The following is a 15,115-nucleotide window of genomic DNA, read 5'->3' as shown; positions in this document are numbered from 1 at the left end:
GACTTTGGAAAAGGGAGCTGGCAGGTTAAAGACCATTTATTATCCAATCCAGCTGTATCAGACATTTATGCCCTCATGTGTACCTCCCTAGAGTGATGTGAAGAAAGGTTCAGGGCTGCAGTTCATGTGTGAAAATGTAAACTCATTGCACTGCATGTCACAGAGTCATAACACCGGCTCAGCGAGGACAGATCATTTGGGGAAAAATGCAAAACTTTGAAATGGAGGGATTTTTGGTAGTTAGACTCCAAAGAAAAGCAACATTGTCGGTGAGGTAGAAAGTACATAACTAGACCCCCTGAAGCTTAGACACTGGTGTAAGCAGGTGGCTGATGGAGACTTTAAATGAGACCCCCTGGAAAAGCTAGATGAGGTGGAAATGGGGAGGAGGAGGAATACATGACAAATGGCCTGAAAGAGGGAGTTGATTGTCTCAGAGGACATGGGCAGATAGATCATTAGACAAGAGCATAGTGACTGAAATTATGAACGAGGCAGTTTTGACAGGTGGGAAAATCAAAGTCACAGTGAAAATAAAGGAGCAAAAATGGAGCAAATCACCTTATCGAACTTATCTGGGCTAAGCACGGGCCTCTCGGATCCAATGATATTTTAACATGTTTGAATGTGATATTTGGATGTGAAAGTGTGTGGTTGTTTGTCTCTCTATGTTACGCTTGTGACAAACTGGCCACCTGTCCAAGGAGTACCCAACTATGAAAGCTGGAATAGTCTCCAGCACCATGTCAACCATGGGATGGATGGATGGGGGTTAGCCCAGTAAATAAATACAGGGAGTGCAGAATTATTAGGCAAATGAGTATTTTGTCCACATCATCTTCTTCATGCATGTTGTCTTACTCCAAGCTGTATAGACTCGAAAGCCTACTACCAATTAAGCATATTAGGTGATGTGCATCTCTGTAATGAGAAGGGGTGTGGTCTAATGACATCAACACCCTATATCAGGTGTACATAATTATTAGGCAACTTCCTTTCCTTTGGCAAAATGGGTCAAAAGAAGGACTTGACAGGCTCAGAAAAGTCAAAAATAGTGAGATATCTTGCAGAGGGATGCAGCAGTCTCAAAATTGCAAAGCTTCTGAAGCGTGATCATCGAACAATCAAGCGTTTCATTCAAAATAGTCAACAGGGTCGCAAGAAGCGTGTGGAAAAACCAAGGCGCAAAATAACTGTCCATGAACTGAGAAAAGTCAAGCGTGCAGCTGCCAAGATGCCACTTGCCACCAGTTTGGCCATATTTCAGAGCTGCAACATCACTGGAGTGCCCAAAAGCACAAGGTGTGCAATACTCAGAGACATGGCCAAGGTAAGAAAGGCTGAAAGATGACCACCACTGAACAAGACACACAAGCTGAAACGTCAAGACTGGGCCAAGAAATATCTCAAGACTGGTTTTTCTAAGGTTTTATGGACTGATGAAATGAGAGTGAGTCTTGATGGGCCAGATGGATGGGCCCGTGGCTGGATTGGTAAAGGGCAGAGAGCTCCAGTCCGACTCAGACGCCAGCAAGGTGGAGGTGGAGTACTGGTTTGGGCTGGTATCATCAAAGATGAGCTTGTGGGGCCTTTTCGGGTTGAGGATGGAGTCAAGCTCAACTCCCAGTCCTATTGCCAGTTTCTGGAAGACACCTTCTTCAAGCAGTGGTACAGGAAGAAGTCTGCATCCTTCAAGAAAAACATGATTTTCATGCAGGACAATGCTCCATCACACGCGTCCAAGTACTCCACAGCGTGGCTGGCAAGAAAGGGTATAAAAGAAGAAAAACTAATGACATGGCCACCTTGTTCACCTGATCTGAACCCCATTGAGAACCTGTGGTCCATCATCAAATGTGAGATTTACAAGGAGGGAAAACAGTACACCTCTCTGAACAGTGTCTGGGAGGCTGTGGTTGCTGCTGCACGCAATGTTGATGGTGAACAGATCAAAACACTGACAGAATCCATGGATGGCAGGCTTTTGAGTGTCCTTGCAAAGAAAGGTGGCTATATTGGTCGCTGATTTGTTTTTGTTTTGTTTTTGAATGTCAGAAATGTATATTTGTGAATGTGGAGATGTTATATTGGTTTCACTGGTAAAAATAAATAATTGAAATGGGTATATATTTGTTTTTTGTTAAGTTGCCTAATAACTATGCACAGTAATAGTCACCTGCACACACAGATATCCCCCTAAAATAGCTAAAACTAAAAACAAACTAAAAACTACTTCCAAAAACATTCAGCTTTGATATTAATGAGTTTTTTGGGTTCATTGAGAACATGGTTGTGGTTCAATAATAAAATTATTCCTCAAAAATACAACTTGCCTAATAATTCTGCACTCCCTGTAAAGGCATTTAAACTTTCCAACGTTTAAGTCAGAAAAAAACTGCAAAGAACAAACCAAACAATTTTGGGAATTACATCGAAATCTTTAACGAACTTGGATAACAGTTTGAATCAGAATTGAGAACGAAGGCCTGCGGTGTGAAATTAGCGTTAATAGTATCACTCTAGCTTAAGAATAAGTGCACTTCATGCTGCTCTGTCAAAGCAAACCACAGAGATCACGTCTGTCTCCTCTGACTTCAGCACCGACACCCTGCTGTTTCTGCTCCTTCCCTCCCCCTCTCCCGCCTCCCTCCATCCTCATCCTTCATCTCTCCCTCTGCTGTCTTTCTCTGTCCATCTTCTCATTAATCACGCTTCACCTTTCTGTTAACTCTCGTCCCTTTAGAGCCTCCGGTGCCTCCAGGAAATGTCAAAAGGCCCAGGCTAGGCCACATCGGCACTGCGGAGTCGAGGACCCGAATCACATGTTATTACAGCTTCTTTAGAATTAAGGTTTCACTCAGACAGGTTCAAGCTTATGTGTCTGCGCCCCAATGTTCAAAAATAATTTTGATTTATTACAGTACACATTGAATTTATTGTAATTACACAACAGAGCCAAAGCCACACTCAGCTATAGTAAAATTACACTAATTTGCTGAAATGTGAGTGTGAGGCAACATCAAAAGAGAATCTGAAAAAGGCAAAAACACAAGCAGAATTTAATCAGACGGATCAGAAAAGGTCAGACTAATTTATTTGGAGGGGAAAACACAAACTGCTACAGTGAGAAAAAGGTGTGCTGAGGATGTTGCAGAAATACTGCTATGACTATAAGTACTATTTCTCATAGTACTTGTAGAGTTTATGGCTGTATAATATAAAGTGCTGGCACAGTCGGTTTGTGTGATTATTAACTGTTCCCAAGCTGGGTACAAATCACCAGTCTGTCGCAGGGATAATCCAGAGAGACAGACAACCATTCACTCCCACATTTACACCTACAGTCCATTTAGAATCACCATTTAACCTAAACATGCTTGTTTTGGACATTCTGAGAAACTTGGACTACTTGTAGAGAACCCACACAGTCATAGGGAGAACATGCCAACTGCACAACGAAGGGCTCCATCTGGCTGGTGGACATGAACCCAGGACCTTCTTGCTGCCTTCTTGTAGGCAGGCTAAAGCGAGTTAAATATCACTCCCTATATGAGATTTATCACTTCTATATTTAGAAGGATACCAGCAGAGCCATCAGCTGATGTGATCCAAAGACATACATGTTGGGATAATTGCTGATTATAAATTGGGCATTAAAGTGAGGCAGAGAAAGTGCTTGAAATATAAAGAAAGCGCTGTGTCAGTGTGTGTGTTTAATGAATGATTTGATTGATCAGTAAGACTAGAAAAGTAGTGTATAAATGCAAGTACTTTATATTGCTCTGTGAAATGTTTTAACTCTTTAATATTTTTTTTGTCCTTTTGCGTCTCCGTTTTGGACATTGAACTTGGTCTTTGCACTGAAGGCTCAGTTTTGTAGTTAGCTCTGCTTTCTCCATCCTGCACTTCAGAATCCACAGTCTCACACAATAGTGATAACTGCTGTTGTCGTTATTAGCCCAGCTATTCAAGCCATCCCTCCTCCCTCTGCATCACCACCTTGTTCTTGTTTTGTTTTTCTTATATTATTAGTTCTCCCTTCATCCATTTCGTGCACAGTTCTGGCCCCTTCAAGGCTTCTGGGGTAAAACTCTGTGGGCTCCCCAGGAGCATGTAGCATGGGCACAGGGAAGGTAGGCTATACTAATTAATTAACATCAAGCTCCCTGACTAATGACACCTTATAAACAGGCTCCCTCCTTAGAGTCTGGAGATTGATTTGGAGTGCAGTGGAGGTTACTATAGGGGATGTGTTGGGGTTTTTTTTTTTGTGCAATAGGCTGGTTCTCTCAGTTCTGGAGGCAACTCATAGCACCATAATTCAAATCAGCTTTATTGAATGAGTAGGTGCAAACATACAAGGACTCTGGTTTTTCATTACTGTTGATGTACTTAATAGAATAAACATATACAGGAAAAATATGTGTAGCATAAGTACAGATTTAAATACACGAGAGTTCAAAGTTCAAAGACGATGGAATAAATATGGAATGGATAACTGGTTATAATATATTCATGTGGACTTGACAGTATCTAGACATGAACAGCAGACAGTGTTTATGCAGCCTGCTTTGATTCACTTTGTAGGTACAGTAAATATTTAGTGCTGACAGGTTTTATTGCACAAGTATTTGTGTGTGTGTGTGTGTGTGTGTGTGTGTGTGTGTGTGTGTGTGTGTTTGTGTGTGTTTAACTGTTCTTCAGAGTGATGAAGAAACTGCATGTATGTGTGTGTGTGTGTGTGTGTGTGTGTGTGTGTGTGTGTGTGTGTAGTACATACCAGAGTGGAGGAGTCAGGTGAGGTGTGATGGGTGTGCATCACTGTGTCCTGAACATGGATATGTACAAGCCCTAAATGCAGGACAATTAAATGGGCTGGTTCTTATATATGTACTTGAGCACTTAAAGTGCCGACTCATTCACACATTCACACAAGCACTTTTTCAATGTCTAAGTGCTTTCTGTGTAACATTCACGCACATTCACACTCAGAAAAAATCACCGGGAGCAGCTCAGGGTTCAGTGTCTTGCCCAGGAATACTTTGCCACACAAACACGAGCAGATGTTTGGATGTTTTTGTGTCGTGAGATCAGATTGGGTTATTGTAGAGAAGAACTGAATCCACAGCTCCTCGGGGGCTTTTTTGACAGCCGTGTCTGGTTTGGATGCACAGTTTATGTCCTAGAACATAATGGATCCCAAAAACCTGAAGGTTTCCACAGCAGACACAGTGCTGTTGAATAAGATAAGAGGAGGCAACGCAGGGACGCTCAGCCTGAAGTCTGTCATCTCTGCAGTTTTGAGCATATTAAACTCCAGGTTATTCTGACCACACCACAATGCAACCTGTTCAACCTCTTGTATATAGGCAGACTCATCACCGTCTTTCATGAGCCTGGTGACCATCAAGTGGTCTGCAAACTTCCCAACTTTTCCTGAGCTACATCAAGAAAGAAGAGAAGGAGGGAGAAGACACATGCCTGGGGGCAGCGCTGGTTTCTCAGGTACTGGTTATAAATTTGATAGTCTCACCTGCTGCCAGAAAATTTGTGATCCACTGACAGATGGGAGCTGATACAGTGAGTTTGGAGTGGAGGACCTCTGGGATGATGTTGTTCAGTGCCAAGCTTTTCCAGTTTTATGGAGAGGCAAAATTACATTTCTGATGGTGCCATGTAATTATTTACACAGACAAAATCCACAAACACAAACTATATAAAACCACTTATTTAACAGCAACTCATCAACCTGACATAATGTCCTCACATACCTGGATTGCAGTTAACCACAGAGAACGAGTAAAGCCGTATTTAAGGCATTTACCTCCAAAATGCTGTCCTTAAATGTAAAAGTAATTCAAAAACAGAGTTGGAAGGCTTTTATAAAACAGCAGCAGCGTAAACATACACATCAGCAGCAACCTACATGCTGTGTATGTAGGTGAGCGCACGCACTCACATTACATCAATCAGCATCTAACTGGGCACATGAGGCGGCATTCATCAGAGAGATACTGGTGTGAAAAGCTTGCAGAGATCTCAGTGATCGAAGTCCAACTATGCATTTCTGTCTGATTGAGCCCCGGGGAGCCCGACAGGAGCAGCCTGGAGACAATTAGATCAGACTGCCTGATTCTCTCATCAGTATGCTGCCGCTGACTTTTCACTGCCTGCCTCATTGTCACACAAACACATCAGACCTGGCAGGTATGAAGGGAGGTGTGCATGTGGAGAGGCTGAGGGGGGTTAGACATTGACTGTTGCAGGTTAAGTGTGTTTTATTGTTAATAGATTGAAATTGCCCATGAAAGGTGTCAGTTTTTCTTGTCATGAGCCTACAGAGAGTCCCATTTCTTCCCGTCACCCTTCACAGTTCCCAGTACAGTGCTGATGGACCACAAGGCTGGCTGATGCTGCTCCTATTGATCAACAGCCAGCACAAACCTCTTCCACTATTAGCCAAAGTTTTCTTCTTTGTCTTCAGAGCACAGACTATAGTTTTCAGAGTAATCACATCACCCTCAGCCATAGATAATCACAGGTTAGCACAACTGGGCGTGAGGGGAAAGAGAAGAGGAAAACAAGAGCACAGAGAGACCATCCACAGAGAGAAAATATAAACCGCAGGCAAAATAACATGCAGTAGTTACATATCAACACCTGGGGAGGGAAAAGAGGAGAAATGCCCAGGGCTGGATCAGATGATCCTGAAGTATGCTTCTATATGTTCAGAGACCTGGTGGAGGTCCCTGATGCACTATAGGCTTTATCAAAAAGGAAAGTTTGAAGACTAATCTTAAAAACAGAGCGGGGGTCTGTGTCCTGAATCCGAACTGGGAGTTGATTCCACAGGAGAGGACTGTGATAGCTTAGGGCTCTGCCTCCCTTCCCACTTCTGGAAGCACGATGAACTACAAGTAAGCCTGCAGTCTGAGAGCAAAGTGCTCTACTGGGATAGTTTGAACCTTTTAAGATCATCATTCAAGAGGATTTATGTGAGATAATGATTTTAAGTTTGTATTTAACAGGGAGTAGAGGGAAGTAGAACTGCTTGATAATCAGGAGTTACAAATAGTCCAATAGATGTTTCTAATAGGGACAATATTGCCAGGTGAACAAAGACAGACATAGATGGTTGTTTAATGTTCACATTAAATGACTTTACATTAAAGCTTAAATTTGTACACTGTTTGAAATCTATATGTTGTTTGATCTTGTTCAGAGTTTGGTTGTACAAGAAGACACTCCAAAGAGACAGGGCAGTTTCTCTCTTTGTAACAGAAGAGCGAGTTTTTCTGTAACTCAATGATTTAACTTTATTACAGCTTACAGCTCGAAGGCATGACTGCCATGGAGTTGACCCACAGGGCTCAAGCTGGCAGCTATCTCACCTCAGCTTATTCAGTTCAGTGAAGTGGATTTGTTGACTTGGTTCCTTTTGGAGCATTTTTAATGTAATTATCTGACAAATAACATGTTTTTTTTGTTTGGCCAAGAAGTCTCTACTTCATTTTTGGTCTATCAGCGGCACTAACAATGGTTTGGGAGCAGAGTACATAATGTTCACCAAACACTTCATCTTTCAAAAAGTAATTACTAAGTCCATTTTATTATGAAAATAGATTTTAGCCAGTTCTGTGTGGAGTTTGCATGTTCTCCCCGGGGTCTGCGTACGTTCTGCCCGGGTACCTCGGCTTCCTCCCACAGTCCAAAGACATGCAGATAGCGGGGTTAGGTTAAGTGATAATTCTAAATTGACTGTAGATGCAAGTTTGATTGGTTGTCTGAGTTTTTGTGTTTCACATATGTGTTCATATGCTACTGTAAAATCCTTCATATTGGAGAAGGTGAAATGCTTTCTTGTCCATGTAAGGAGAGAGGACAGGAAAGCATAATTTATTAGAATGAAAACCAACCTTGACTTAAACAAGTATGTAGGCAGCTTTATGAAAACAGGATCGGGATTATTGTGGTTTGTGAGGCTTGTGGGTTCAACTAATGTGAAAAGCAATTTGCTGTGACAGGCTGCAAAGGCTGCTGATGCTATTAACATCAATTTCAGTCAGATACATATCAACGAATTGACCATTTGCAGCAAAAAGCATTACTGTTAGACTCGGTAAAAGACTCCAATGTTTTAGGGAGCGCCCATCAATCTCTGGCAAAACGGTGACACAAAATCTGCAGAGAGGTTATTCCCCCCCCGAGACAAAAGGCTGTTTACTAAATATTGAGCGCATTAGATACTCTGGAACAGCGTGATCCATCCTGCACTTGCCTCTGAATGCTAACCAGCTCTTCTGATGTGAAAGATGTCAAACAGCATCCTGGCTGTGTCAGACGAACAGCAATACTCTCCAGATTCAACAGGAATATCAAAAAAACGACTACTTTGTGCCTTAATACACCATTTTGTACCCACACCTACGTGAACCCCCCCTGCCTGCGTGGACCTCACAGGGCCAGAGAAGGCAGTGTGATGATTGACAGCTGGCTGGGATCAGGTGGAGCTGCTGCTGTTGAAGGTTTTTGAGGGCAAACGGAGCCTTAGAGAGACATTTAGAGTGACATCCTCACAGCACGGCGGAGAGCGACACGGCAACAGATGTGACAGTTAAACCCCGGTCTAACCTGCTGTCCGCTCACACACACACACACAGACACACACCCACAAATATGCATAAGGTCAACTAAATGACTGCGGTACGTTTGATAATGTCCGTGAATGCCACTTTCCCTCGCTCCCTGTGTTTGACAGATAAAAGCACAGAACACACTGAAAAGCAACCTTGCAGACTTTGTGTCTAAGAAATACAGTCTCACTGAAAAGATGGCCCCGGGTGTGCCTCACATTACCTCAGCCTTCTCTAAAAGTGCTCTGTAAACCTGACTCATTTCCTGTTCCTATTGCCACCTACAAAATGTAAAGTCACTCTACCAGGTCGCAACAAAACAAGACCTTTAATATCAGCAGAAGTCCTTCAGTTTCTTCTACAAGTGAGTCAGAACTGGAGACAATTTAAAGAACTCAGATTTATGTTTTCTGCTTCACCTCACTGTTTACAGGGATAATCTTTGATTGAACCGAGCGCCAAATAATGTCACACTTACTACTTAATTTCATTCTAATTTAATAGTTTACCTTAAAGTCGTCATGGCCTCAAAACATGACCAATAACACTGACCTGTGTCAGTAAACTGGCTCATGAATTGAGACTGAAACAGGTACATAAACTTTAACTGCTAAAGACAAATATTTCCCTCAACAGCTGGACCAGAAACAAAGGCTCTCAAATGCCAAAATAAACATATATCTCTAAATCCAAAACCTTCATGCTGTCAGTTGACAGCTAACCACAGCAGCACAGTCAGCAACCACAAGGCACTGTAGCTGCCTCCATCATCACTTCAGTGTTCATTACATCCAGGCATGTTTCTATGCTGGTATAGAACTGGAAATACAATACTTGTGCAAAACTTTTGAGCCATCCCTCTCTTTTTTGCTGGGAAATGGTGCAATAGGAAACATGGAAAACACTTTTGTTGTTCAACACAATAAAAGTGTGTGAATGTGTGTGTGAATGGGTGGATGACTGAATGTGTAAAGCGCTATACAAATACAGGCCATTTACCATTTACAACCTGAACTCTCTTGGGAGAGTTGTGTAATTTTAACATCTAGGCATGCTTTTACTGCACTGGTAGTGGTTTGGGGATCACTGCCATGCTAAAAAATGAAGGCATTGCCAATCAGATACTTTTCAAATGGCATTGCACCATGAATTAAAATCTGATGGTTCTTTTCTGGTTTGATGATTCAATTTTTTTAAGATCTCCAGAACACTGACAGAAATGCAGCTCCAAATCATGACAAATGTGCCTGTTTTCTGTCCTCTACAAGTGTCGACGACTATTTGAATACAAATTTTCTCATTTGGATTCGAGACCCGTTACCACTGATATCCAGTTCAGTTCTTGTGTAATTTGCCATTACTCAGCCTTTTTTTTCCCTATTTGCACCATGAATTAAAATCTGATGGTTCTTTCATTGAGAAAGGCTTCTTGACAGCCACCCGTCCACTGAGACCATTTCTGATGACGCTTCTATGAACAGATGGATCAACTGAACGGTGGGATGTATATTTCAGGTGTCTGAATTTTTTCTGTGCCATTTTGTTTCCCTCAAAGTAAGGTTTCAATGGTTACATTTTTTTGGTCAGACAACATCTGGTTTCCTCTGAGACTTGAGTTGGAGCATCGAACTCACCTCTCACCCACTGCTCTTCTGGGTTTGAAGACGACACCACTCACAAACACACAGGTGGACACACAAAACAGTCACATCAATTCTACACAAGTTCCTGTACTTCCTGCACAGACTCTAAATTTTAGATATTTCTCTCATTCTTTCCCCCTGTGCATTTGTTTTGGTGGATTTATTCTTTTCTCTGAGACACACAATCAATCATCCCCTTGTTACTCATAACCCTGTTACTCCCCTCCACCTTTATTTTCTTTATTAGTACATAAAAGTCTCCTGAGCAGTAGGAAATTTAACGCGTAGGTCATAAAAACAGCACTGCACTCTCAGTGACTCATTTAAAATTAATCACTAAATTCATGGCCAACCAATTTGTTGTCATTATACCAGGATACTGACATGACAGCATTAAACTGCACTGAATCAAATCTTTCTGATATGTTCCTTTTTTAATTTAGAGTGGAGGATATTTGTCATTCCTGGCTACAGGGAGGCAGATGCAGTGATCAAACTGTTTTTCAGGCTCAATCTGTTTCTTTGCTTTGTTTTGATCAGAGTGATTATACAAAAAGATGCCTCACACAAATGTGTGGATCGCTTCTTTCTTTGTGATTTCACCTATACGCTGCTACATTTCAACCGCAAATCCAGATTAATGTTTTTATGTGCCGATAAATATCAATAATTGGCTTCTCGCTCTCTTTCTTCTTCTAAAAGTTTCACAAAAACTTGACAGGTCACGACTGAAAATAAAATGTGGTTTATAAAACCTGGAGTTTATTTGTATTGGACTACTTTTAGTTAAATTATACTAGGATTTATGGATTTCTGATCCATCAGTTGTCATTGTTCTTATCAATATAGTTAATACGCAATACCCAATCATTTCTCCACTGGCTCTTATGAAAGGAAATTGTAAATAGTGAGTCCTTAAAGGTACAATGTTGTTGCTAAATGTTAATTTTAAAGGTAAATAAAGGTGTCCCATCATCCCACATCACTCACCTCATAAAACACGTTTCCACGCATACAAACTTTAAGCAAGACCCTAACAGAGACAAACATCACAAAATCACCATGGATTTACCTCATGATCCTCACCAACAACAAAACAAAAAAGGCATCTGCTTTTTATGAAATTATTCCAAACGTCTATTTGCTGGAACTCCCTGAGCTGATTGTGAAGCAGCAGCAGGGTTTCGTGGCCTGGCGCAGCTTGGCACAGTGGGGCGACGTAGCACGCTTTGGCTTGGAGTATCGACACCAGCCTTGGCAGATGGTCTGCGGCGTGATGGAGGAGAGCTGGTGACGCAAACGCCGGCGAACAGCTGAAACAACCCACAACATACAGGTGGCGCAGCGATCCAATCCCACACATGCATACACGCGTGTACACAGGGCACTCAAACTGCTCGTCTGAGTGAGCGTGTGTGTGTCTGTTATGTAACTGAAGTTGACAGGCTTTACAGATGAATCTCTAGGACACCCACAATTCACAGAAGTAGTCATGGAAACACACAATAGCTTGGATGAAAACACACAGGTACTATGAATGCACATAAAAAACAAACACACACAGATCTCTGTTTGTGATGTTTGGAAGGAGAAGCTGTCAGAAGGGTCCGAGTGCCTCCCAATGGTCTGCTGCTGCACTTTCTGTTTACAGCATTTATTTTGTAATTCAGTGTCACACACAGACAGGCAGAAGAGGGCACAATAATAGCATCATTTTGAGGTCCTGCATTTACATTTAGATAATCTACACAAAATGGAATTGGAAACGCAGCGCAGCCCTACAGAATCCAGCCTTTTAGACATACATGTTCATGCTTCCATCACAAATATGGAGACTTAGTCAGAGACACTGTTAGAAAGAGACATACCATTAAAGTCCTGGATTGCAGGAGAGCTGCATATGTAGTGCAAAGCTTACCAATACAGTATAAGACTTTAAAACTGTACTTTGTGGAATACTTTTAAGCCTTTAATCAGATTCAGCTAGTGAACATAAGCATGCAGTTTTGTGAAGACTGAAATTAAAGTTCACTTTAATGAAGGCTTCAAAATAACTGCCCAGAGGTTTTAACAAAACTGACTTTTCTAGACTCTTCTACATAACTAGCCAGACAAAACTGAGTCAAAGATGTCTTGAAAGAAGCGTTTCACTACAGGTTATAGAAGAGCATGGACACTGCAGTGAAGTTACCTGATTTCTAAATTATCCTGTACACCACCTCACTTTTAGCAGTTTGACATTCAGAACCAAAATGGTTGACAGCAATCAAGGCAATCATTTAAAGCAGGTGTCTGCCAACTCCAGTCCTCCAGAGCTACTATCCTGCAGCTTCTAGATGCATCCCTACTCCAACACAGCTGAATCAAATGTTTGGATTACCTCTTCAGCCATCAAGTTTGGCAACAGCCTGGTAACAAGCCATTCATTTGATTCAGGTGTGTCGGAACAAGGATCCTTCTAAAAGCTGCAGGATGGTAGCTCTAGAGGACTGGAGTTGGACAGCCCTGATTTAAAGCTTTTGTTATCATGTAAAAAATATTAGAAAATAAATAATACCATGGAGAGACTAAGCCAATACTGTTTCTCACCCCTTTCCAGCTTTTCCACCATGAGAGTTTACTCTACAAGGCAAAACATTTGTTTTTAAAAATACAGCACTTAGACTGGAGGGTTGATATTATTTAGTGGGTGCTTTAAAGCAGAGGAACTCTTCAATTATATTCTTCCATTATGAACAAATGCCACGAAAAGTTCAAAACACAAGAGTCGGCGTGTGTCTTGATATCTTTAACTTTCATCAAGTGCTCCATCTAAGTGATCGCACTGGTTGATTGTTCCTACCTTCAGATACAAGCCGCATAAGCCCTCCTGAAATATAAAGAGAGTGATTCTACTTTTAAGTCATGAACATCAAAACAAGCTTGTCAAGCAGAATGTTTGTTCAAAGGTAAAAAGTTAGTTTGGGTTTAAAATGCACCTTCTTACAATGTAAAACATTACAGAGCTTCATTTTTTTTATGTCAAGAATTTTGAAGTCCACCACATGTAAAAGTGTCTCCAGCAGATTTTATTATACAAGTACATGTCTTTACTATATACAACCTATCTGGGGGAGGCCACTTTCATACCTTCCTCATTTAGTCAGTGGTTGGAGTTCCTAATGAAGATCAAGAATAATACATGCTCTTTTTTTGGTGGTGGTGGTGGTTGGTGGGGTGGATTCATCCACATTTGACACTTAAGGAAAGTTGGTGTAAGGTGGATTGATGGCTAGCTGGTTCATTTGATTGTTGATTATGAAGATTTTCTATCAAAAAGAATCATATAATGTTTTTACATTTAAAACCAATAAACACACTGTAAATTAAAAAAAAAAGTGTCAGCTACCAGGAGCTAATAATTCCTTTGAATACTCCTATAGGGTTTCTTCCACAGTAATGTTTTGTACAGCAGGTGGCGACCCTTCAGATGCTGTCACTTCACACATGACAATCAACTACAACATGGTTGCTAGCTGGTTTGTACATGCTTTTTAGATAGTACAGCAAGACACCAGAAGATCGCTATTGGTGAATAAGGATTAGCCTTTATTCGTGTTTGGAGGGGGAAAAAGACCACATATGCCATCATCCCTGTGGACAGCACACAATACTGGTGAGGAGCCGGGGTAGTGTCGAGCTCATGGGATTTGCAGTTTATAACAGTCAGTCACAACAAGAGGAAGTTAGCTGAGAATCCACAAAGTTGAAGAAGAAATAACAAGGCTGTGTACATTATTGTTATCATCATCGTTATTGTTGTCATTATTACCCGCAATGCCGTTTTATCACACAGCAGCAGACTGTCACTGCTGCCACATGAAGAGCAGGCCTCAAACACCCGCCAGAAAAAGTTGTACCACGCAAAACAACACAGTTACATAGAAAAATAGCACTGTCAAAAAGTTTCAGAAAGGTCTGTGAAGAAATCCCCAAATCCAAGATATCAAAAGAAAAAAAGATGACTTCCTTCTTCCAACAACTGATGGAAGTGTAAGAAGCTCTGAGTTTCTTCCAGGGATCTAAATTCAAAAGTTTGTGTCTCAGGTTTAAACATGTTCCCCCCAAAAAAGAAGACAAGGGAAAGGAAAACATACAGTACATACTGTATATCAAAGCTAGACCTACAACTCCCATTATACACCTGTGGCTCGATTAAGTCTTTGTGGATGAGGCCAGCAGCAAACAGGCTCATGGGATATGTGAAAGTCGGCCTTGGGAATGAAAATATAGTTATGTCAGGCTAAAATCACCTGAAGGAAAAAAAGCTGTTGCATAAAACAACAAAAGAAATATCAAGAACAATCATAATACTTGCAAGTGTGACTGTATAGCAGGTAACAAGAGCTAAGGTTTAAGTGCTCTCTGTAAATTAAAACAGTTCTATATAACAGTCAGCTAAGCCCCTCCCCCATCCAGTCACTGTCCAATCACAGCCTAGCACATGTAGCGAATTCAGCCTGTCAAATTTTTGAGTTCTTAGTATAGTGAAACAAACATTTGAAGAGTTTTTAATTGCCTTTGAGGGATTAAATTAAATATGGAGGAAATTAGCAGATGCTGTGGGGGGTTTTTTTTAGACACACTAAAATAGTCAAGACTGGCTGGGCTACTTGAATTTCAAGGGGTGTGTGCTCATATTTGGTCTAAACAGGAGGGAGGAACTAGGAACTAGAGTTCAACACATCCAGGGTTTGTTGCGTTATCTGGCTCAGCAAAACCTAAAGCTTCAGTCAGATATAACAGCCATCACAATAAGGTTATTGACTTCCTGCTCCAGGCTCAAAATGGGCATTTTGC

The 15,115-nt window shown here is 41.3% G+C and overlaps 1 protein-coding gene across 1 annotated transcript in view; it reads right to left on the bottom strand.

Moving 5' to 3' along the window:
- Positions 1 to 13,475: 13,475 nt before the first annotated feature.
- Positions 13,476 to 15,115, bottom strand: part of dbpa (D site albumin promoter binding protein a) — a 43,446-nt gene continuing 41,806 nt past the window's right edge. Inside the window, exon 5 of the mRNA XM_040022987.1 lies at positions 13,476 to 15,115. This exon is cut by the window's right edge and continues 3,026 nt beyond it. The gene's annotated coding sequence lies outside the window, so the exon portion shown is untranslated.

This window comes from Simochromis diagramma, unplaced genomic scaffold (assembly GCF_900408965.1).
Source record: "Simochromis diagramma unplaced genomic scaffold, fSimDia1.1 OVJJ01000307.1, whole genome shotgun sequence".
Classification (NCBI taxonomy): Eukaryota; Metazoa; Chordata; class Actinopteri; order Cichliformes; family Cichlidae; genus Simochromis; species Simochromis diagramma.
The sequence above is the reverse complement of the archived record's forward strand: the minus strand, read 5'-3'. Positions and strand labels throughout refer to the sequence as shown.